This window comes from Triticum aestivum, chromosome 5D, assembly GCF_018294505.1.
Source record: "Triticum aestivum cultivar Chinese Spring chromosome 5D, IWGSC CS RefSeq v2.1, whole genome shotgun sequence".
NCBI classification, from domain to species: Eukaryota; Viridiplantae; Streptophyta; class Magnoliopsida; order Poales; family Poaceae; genus Triticum; species Triticum aestivum.
The window spans coordinates 270,519,646-270,529,156 of NC_057808.1; positions in this window are offsets into that span (position 1 = coordinate 270,519,646).

A 9,511-nucleotide genomic window follows, 5' to 3' on the forward strand; every position below is an offset into this window, starting at 1 on the left:
GTCCTGAAACACTTCCGTGTCCAAATACCATCGTCCTATATATCAATATATACCTCTCAACCATTTCGAGACTCCTCGTCATGTCCGTGATCTCATCCGGGACTCCGAATAACATTCGGTCACCAAAACATATAACTCATATAACACTATATCGTCAACGAACATTAAGCGTGTGGACCCTACGAGTTCGAGAACTACGTAGACATGACCGAGACACCTCTCCGGTCAATAACCAATATCGGAACCTGGATGCCCATATTGGCTCCTACATATTATACAAAGATCTTTATCAGTCGAACCGTTATGACAACATACGCAATTCCCTTTGCCCATCAGTATGTTACTTGCCCGAGATTCGATTGTCGGCATCTTCATACCTAGTTCAATCTTGTTACCGGCAAGTCTCTTTACTCATTCAGTAATACATCATCCTGTAACTAACTCATTAGTCACTTTGCTTGCAAGGATTCTTATTATGTGTATTACCGAGAGGGCCCAGAGATACCTCTCCGATACTCAGAGTGACAAATCCTAATCTCGATCTATGCCAACTCAACAAACACCTTCGGAGATACCTGTAGAGAATCTTTATGATCACCCAGTTACATTGTGACGTTTGATAGCACACAAGGTATTCCTCCGGTATCCGGGAGTTGCATAATCTCATAGTCGAAGGAATATGTATTTGACATGAAGAAAGCAATAGCAATAAACTGAACGATCATTATGCTAAGCTAACGGATGGATCTTGCATCATTCTCCTAATGATGTGATCCCGTTATCAAATGACAATACATGTCTATGGTTAGGAAACCTTAACCATCTTTGATCAACGAGCTAGTCTAGTAGAGGCTCACTAGGGACACAATATTTGTTTATGTATCCACACATGTATTTAAGTTTTCGGTCAATACAATTCTAGCATGAATAATAAAACTTTATCATGATTTAGGAAATATAATAATGACCATTTTATTATTGCCTCTAGGGCACCATCAGTCTCCCACTTGCACTAGAGTCAATAATCTAGTTCACATCGCCATGTGATTAACACCCATAGTTCACATCGCCATGTGACCAACACCCAAAGAGTTTACTAGAGTCAATAATCTAGTTCACATCGCCATGTGATTAACACCCAAAGAGTACTAAGGTGTGATCATGTTTTTCTTGTGAGAGAATTTTAGTCAACGGGTCCATCATATTCAAATCCGTATGTATTTTGCAAATTTCTATGTCTACAATGCTCTGCATGGAGCTACTTTAGTTAATTGCTCCCAATTTCAATATGTATCTAGATTGAGACTCATAGTTATCTGAATTGGTGTCAAAAATTGCATCGATGTAACCCTTTACGACGAACCCTTTATCACCTCCATAATCGAGAAATATTTCCTTAGTCCTCTAAGGATAATTTTGACCGCGGTCCTGTGATATACTCGTGGATCACTAATGTACCCCCTTGCCAAACTCATGGCAAGGTACACAATAGGTTTGGTACACAACATGGCATACTTTATAGAACCTACGGCTGAGGCATAGGGAATGACTTTCATTCTCTCTCTATCTTATGTCGTGGTCGGGCTTTGAGTCTTATTCAACTTCACACCTTACAATACAGGCAACAGCTCCTTCTTTGCCTGATCCATTTTGAATTCCTTCAAATCTTGTCAAGGAATGTACTCTTTGAAAAATCTTATCAAGCGTCTTGATCTATCTCTATAGATCCTGATGCCTAATATGTAAGCAGCTTCACCGAGGTCTTTCATTGAATTTTTTTATTCAAGTATCCTTTTATGCTATCCAGATTTCTATATCATTTCTAATCAGCAATATGTCATCCACATATAATATCAGAAATGCTATAGAGCTCCCACTCACGTTCTTGTAAATACATGCTTCACCATAAGTCTGTATAAAACCATATGCTTTGATCACAGCGTATATTCCAACTCCGAGATGCTTGCACCAGTCCATAGATGGATCGCTGGAGCTTGCACACTTTGTTAGCACCTTTAGGATTGACAAAAACTTCTAGTTGCATCATATACAACTCTTCTTTAATATCCATTAAGGAATGCAGTTTTTGACATCCATTTGCCAGATTTTACTATTATAAAATGTGGCAATTGCTAAGATGATTTAGACGGACTTAAGCACCGCTAGGGGTGAGAAAGTCTCATTGTAGTCAACCCCTTGAACTTGTCAAAAACACTGTTGTGACAAGTCGAGCTTTGTAGATAGTGATATTACCATTAACGTCCGTCTTCCTCTTGAAAATCCATTTATTCTCAACGGCTTCCCGATCATTGGGCAAATCCACCAAAGTTCATACTTTGTTCCCATACATGGATCCTATCTCAGATTTCCTGGCCTCAAGCCATTTATCGGAATCTGGGCTCATCATAGATTCTTCATAGTTCGTAGGTTTGCCATGGTCTAATAACATGACTTCCAGGACAGGATTACCGTACCACTCTGGTGCGGAACATGCTCTGTCCGACCTACGAAGTCCAGTAGTAACTTGGTTCGAAGTTTTATGATCATCATCATTAGCTTCCTCTCTAGTTAGTGTAGGCATCACGGGAACGGTTTTATGTGATGAGCTACTCTCCAATTCGAGAGAAGGTACAATTAACTCATCAAGTTCTACTTTCCTCACACTCACTTCTTTCAAGAGAAACTCCTTCTCTAGAAAGGACCCATCCTTCGGATCTATGGTAGAAGGTGTACCCAATTTTTTCCTTAGGCTATCCTATGAAGATGCACTTCTCCGATTTAGGTTAGAGCTTATTAGGCTGAAGCCTTTTGACATACATGTTGCATCCCAAACTTTAAGAAACGACAGCTTAGGTTTCTTGCCAAACCATAGTTCATGTGCTGTCGTCTCAAAGGATTTAGACGGTGACCTATTTAACGTGAATGCAGCTGTCTCTAATGCATAACCCCAAAAAGATAGTGGTAAATCGGTAAGGGACATCTGATACGTCTTCATCATATCTAATTCTCCAAACACTTTTGCCCTTGTTTTGGACTCTAACTTGCATGATTTGAATGGAACAAACCCGAACTGACGCTGTTTTCAGCAGAATTGCCATGGTGTTATTTTTGTGCAGAAATAAAAGTTCTCGGAATGACCTGAAACTTCACAGAGAATATTTTTGGAATTAATAAAAAATAATGGCAAAAGAATCAACACCAGGGGCCCCACACCCTGTCCACGAGGGTGGAGGGCGCGCCCCCTACCTCGTGGGCCCCCTGAGGCTCCACCGACCTCAACTCCAACTCTATATATTTACATTCGGGAAGAAAATATCAGAGAGAAGGATTCATCACATTTTACGATACGGAGCCACCGCCAAGCCCTAATCTCTCTCGGGAGGGCTGATCTGGAGTCCGTTCGGGGCTCCGGAGAGGGGAAACCATCGCCATCGTCATCATCAACCTTCCTCCATCACCAATTTCATGATGCTCACTGCCGTGCGTGAGTAATTCCATCGTAGGCTTGCTGGATGGTGATGGGTTGGATGAGATTTATCATGTAATCGAGTTAGTTTTGTTAGGGTTTGATCCCTTGTATCCATTATGTTCTGAGATTGATGTTGCTATGACTTTGCTATGCTTAATGCTTGTCACTAGGGCCCGAGTGCCATGATTTCAGATCTAAACCTATTATGTTTTCATGAATATACGTGAGTTCTTGATCCTATCTTGCAATTCAATAGTCACCTACTATGTGTTATGATCCGGTAACCCCGAAGTGACAATAATCGGGACCACTCCCGGTGATGACCATAGTTTGAGGAGTTCATGTATTCACTAAGTGTTAATGCTTTGGTCCGGTACTCTATTAAAAGGAGGCCTTAATATCCCTTAGTTTCCAATAGGACCCCGCTGCCACGGGAGGGTAGGACAAAATATGTCATGCAAGTTCTTTTCCATAAGCACGCATGACTATATTCGGAATACATGCCTACATTACATTGATGAACTGGAGCTAGTTCTGTGTCACCCTATGTTCTGTTGCATGAGGAATCGCATCCGACATAATTATCCATCACTGATCCAATGCCTACGAGCTTTTCACATATTGATCTTTGCTTAGTTACTTTACCGTTGCCACTGTTACAATTACTACAAACTGCTACTGTTACTTTTGCCATTGTTACTGTTACTTCCATATTACTTTGCTACTAAATACTTTGCTGCAGATATTAAGTTTTCTAGTTGTGGTTGAATTGACAACTCAACTGCTAATACTTTAGAATATTCTTTGGCTCCCCTTGTGTCGAATCAATAAATTTGGGATTATCAAGACTGTTTTCTGGCACCGTTGCCAGGGAGCATAACTCTATTCTTTGAGGTACTTGGGATTTATATCTGCTGATCACTATGAGGAACTTGAAAGACGAAAAAACCAAGATTTATCCCTCAACTACGAGGGGAGGTAAGGAACTGCCATCTAGCTCTGCACTTGATTCACCTTCTATTATGAGTAAATTTTCGACACCTGCTCATGCTATTGATTCTGATAGGTCGCATGTTATTGAGGATGCCACTTCTACTTTGCATGATAGTTATGATGAAACTACTTCTATGCTTGATAATACTGTGCCACTAGGTGAATTTCTTGATGAACAACTTGCTAGGGTAAGAGAGAATGAAATTATTGAAACTGATAATATTGATGAAAGTGATGATGAAGATTCTCCCCCTAGATATGAATTGCCTGATGTACCTGAGGGTTATGTTATGGATGAAGAAACTTCTAGAGACTTTTTTGCTCGCAAAGATAGATATGATCTTAAGAAATTGTTAGCTAAGCTGAAAGAAAAGTCTTTGAATGCTGGAATGAAATATGACCCTGCTTTTGCTACTTCACCTATCTGTATTTCTAATAAGGAGTATGATTTCTCTATCGATCCTGAGTTAATTACTTTGGTTGAAATTGATCCTTTTTATGGCTATGAATCTGAAACTGTTGTGGCACATCTTACTAAATTAAATGATATAGTCGCCCTGTTCAGTAACGAGGAAAAAATTCGTTATTACTATATCCTTAAGTTATTTTTGTTCTCATTAAAGGGTGATGCTAAAACATGGTTTAATTCTCTTGATCCTGGTTGTGTGCGTAGTCCCCAGGATATGATTTATTAATTCTCTGCTAAATATTTCCCCGCTCATAAGAAACAAGCCGCCTTAAGGGAAATATATAATTTTGTGCAAATTGAAGAAGAGAGTCTCCCACAAGCTTGGGGGAGGCTTCTTCGATTACTTAATGCTTTTCCTGATCATCCTCTCAAGAAAAATGAAATACTTGATATCTTTTATAATGTACTAACCGATGCTTCCAGAGACCACCTGGATAGTTGTGCTGGTTGTGTCTTCAGGGAAAGAACTATTGATCAAGCTGAATTGCTATTGAATAATATGTTGAGTAATGATAATAATTGGAGACTTCCTGAACCAACTCCTAAGCCAACTCCGAAGAAAAGGTGTATTCTATTTCTCAATCCTGAAGATATGCAAGAGACAAAGAAATCTATGAAAGAAAAGGGTATTAAAGCTAAAGATGTCAAGAATTTACCACCTATTGAAGAAATACATGGTCTTGATAACCCGACACAGGTAGTAAAGGTAAATTCTCTCTATAGATTTGATGAAGGTGATATTCCTCGTTATAAGTCTGCTAGCCAATGCTTAGATGAGTTTGATAATTTTATTGTTAAACAAGAAAACTTCAATGCTTATGTTGGTAGACATTTGAAACGTAATGCTTATATGATAGAACACTTGAGTGATTATATGTCTAGCGTTAAAGGTGAACTTAAACTTATTAGTAAACATGCTTCTATGGTTATCACTCAAGTAGAACAAGTGCTTAAATCTCAAAATGATTTTCTCAATGAATTAAATAATAAGAAAAATGATAATGTTGTTAGAGTTATGACTAGAGAGGGTAAAATGACTCAGGAACCTTTGTATCCTGAGGGCCACCCTAAGAGAATTGAGCAAGAATCTGGTAATGAACATGAACCTACTGATAATGTTAATGATGATGTTCATGTTGATGCTCAACCTAGTAATACAATGATGTAGAGATTGAACCTGTTGTTGATCTTGATAACCCACAATCAAAGAATCAACGTTATGATAAGAGAGACTTTGTTGCTAGGAAGCACGGTAAAGAAAGAGAGCCATGGGTTCAGAAACCCATGCCCTTTCCTCCTAAACCACCCAAGAAAAAGGATGATGAGGATTTTGAGCGCTTTGCTGAAATGATTAGACCTATCTTTTTGCGTATGCGTTTGACTGATATGCTTAAAATGAATCCTTATGCTAAGTATATGAAAGATATTGTTACAAATAAAAGAAAGATACTGGAAGCTGAAATTTCCACCATGCTTGCTAATTATACTTTTAAGGGCGGAATACCAAAGAAACTTGGAGATCCAGGAGTATCAACTATACCATGCTCCATTAGAAGAAACTATGTTAAAACTGTTTTATGTGATCTTGGAGCGGGTGTTAGTGTTATGTCTCTCTCTTTATTTGAATAAGCTGACACCTACTAAAATATCTTTGCAAATAGCCGATAAATCAACTGCTATACCTGTCGGTATTTGTGAGGATGTGCCTGGTGTGGTTGCAAACATTACTATTTTAACAAACTTTGTTATTCTTGATATTCCCGAGGGCGATAGTGTGTCGATTATCCTCGGTAGACCCTTTTTGAATACTGTAGGGGCTGTTATTGATTGCAACAAAGGCAATGTCACTTTTCATGTTAATGGTAATGAGCATACGGTACACTTTCCGAGGAAACAACCTCAATCCACAGTATCAATTCTATTGGAAAAATTTCAACGATTATTATTGGAGGTTTTAAATTTCCTCTTCCTAATGTCAAGAAGAAATATGATATTCTTATTGTTGGGGATGTGCATATCCCCGTTGAGGTAACTTCGTGTTATTCGAAATTTCTCCGGTTCCATGTTATTCGAAAAGAGTTTGTTAACAAGACTTGATCAACCTTGTAAGTGGATTCCTTTTGATGAGCATGAAACGGATGAAGTTAGAAAGCACAACTCTCTGTACCCTCCTTTTACTTTCTGTTATTTAGATTAAATAAAGCAAAAATAGTATTTTCTGTCTGTTTTCTGAATTATCCATGCAAAATACCTCGAAAATAAAAGTTCTCCAAATGTCCCGAAAATGAAATATGATTTTTTGTAGAATATTTAAGAATATCTGGCACTGAGAACACACCAAGGGGAGCCACCACATGGCCCCCTCCACTTATTCCAGCACCCACACACTTCTTCTTCCTCCAGAAAAAAATCCTCCCCTAGCTCAAACCCGTGTTCTAGCTCATCTTGCTGCGATTTTCGATCTCCTTGCTCAAAGCTCCACTCACAAAACTGCTTTGGGGGATTGTTCTTCGGTATGTGACTCCTCCAATGGTCCAATTAGTTTTTGTTCTAGTGATTTATTTATTGCAAATTTTAGCTGCTTAGGTGACACTGTTCTTGAGCTTGCATGTCAAATTTATATGGTCCCAAGTACTTCTAATGCATGATATAGTCTCTAGGCACTTGTGGGAGTAGTTGCTATCAATCTTGTTGAGTTTGGTTCACTTTTATTTTTGAGTCACTAAAAATTTTAGAAATTTTTCAGAGGAAGAAATATGTTTAGGAAAATGTACCGAGGTGGTTCTTCAAGGAAGCAAGGACCCAGGCTCGCGATACGTGAGCCGGACAATGAACTACCAAGGGAAGCTCAAGTGCGGCCTTGTGAATGGCCGTCAGAGGAGTTTATGGTCCAAGCAGGTACCAAGGAAGAATTTGACGCGTATGTGCGTAATGCTGATCTTGAGGGCTTCGTGTCAGATAAATGCCCTCAATACCACTAGCTAACTAATTCCTTTGTGAGAAGGTTTAAACTTACATCCTCGCGCAATTCTCACACTGTTTTATTTGATCTATATGATAAATCATATACCATGGACCTAGAAGATTTTACTGCTGCTTGTAAACTACCGCAGTGGGGTAATGTTAGCGAACCTCGCAAATCTGAATATAAAGATTTTCTTGCTAGTATCACTGTGGGGGAATCTAGAGAAATCACACAAGCTACCATAGGGAGCATTCATTTTCCTTCCATACATTATTTTGCTCTCTTCATAGGTAGATGCATTAACGGTAAAGATGAGGTTTGTCACATGTGCGTTCCAGATCTTTGTGTCCTCAAAAGTGCGGTATTAGGTGATAAACAATATAACTTGAGGGCTATTGTTGCACGAAGGTTGCATCTTAACGGTTTAAGTGGAGATTTGTTTGGTGGAATTTATGCAACTCGTGTAGCTAATTATCTTGAGGTACCTATACATGAAAATGATATTAGGTTGCCTCCTACTTATCTAGATTAAAATGCTATGGTTCGCCATCAGTTTGTTGAGAGGAATGAACAGTCCCTCCAGTACCGACTAATCTTCGACAGACGTCGCACTGTCCATATTGCTCTCCCTACTTCTACTTTCTTTGACTTTCAGGCAAAAGGGAGATATGTTATAACCAGGGAGGAGGCGAACAAGTACGAGAGGAGGACGGAGGCAGCTCGCCTACAAGCGGCAGCTCTTGAGGCGGTAGCTGCTGCATCTCAGTACGACCCCAGCTACAACTTTGGATATCCGCCAGGCTAGCCATGGGCATAGACCAACTTAGGCCAAAATCCTAAGCTTGGGAGAGTACGTATTTCTCACTGACATTACATTCATGTTCACACACTCATGCCAATTGTCGGTGCTCATACTTTTTCATTGTACTATCCATGCTAGTTTATTTTCTGTTTTAAGCCTTCTTCTTGTGTGTTTGAAAAACCTTAAGAAAAACCAAAAAATTAGTTGTAGCTTCTAGCTAGTTTACTTTCCATGCCTGTAGTAGTAGTAGTAATTAAAAAGAAAACCCAAAAAGATTTCTCGTTCTTCTTTTGCTTGTTGGGAGCTCTCCCGTGTAAATAGTTTTATTTCTTTTCTTGTTCTTTGGGGGTTGAGAGGAGAAGACCATGATGAAAATGTTGAAGTGGCTCTTATATGCATTATTGTTGATTTAACAAAGAGCCCATATTACCTTGTCTTCTCCTGTGTATTAAATGCTTGCAGATTCCAGCTTAGTCCAATTGCACGTGCACTATTGTTATTATCCACACCGTTCGGTCATGCAAGTGAAAGGCAATAATGACGATATATGATGGACTGATTGAGATGAGAGAAGTTGGTATGAACTCGACCTATCTTGTTTTTGTAAATATGATTAGTTCATCATTCCTGATTCAGCCTATTATGAATGAAACATGTTTGCAATGACAATTAGAGATTATAGTTGCTCATGCCATGCTTAATTAGCTAGGAGTTTATAAAGGTTTACCTTGCGTGCCAATATGCTATTAAAATGGTTGTGATGTGGTATGAAAGGGTGGCATCCTCCTTTGAACAATTCGAGTGGCTTGACTT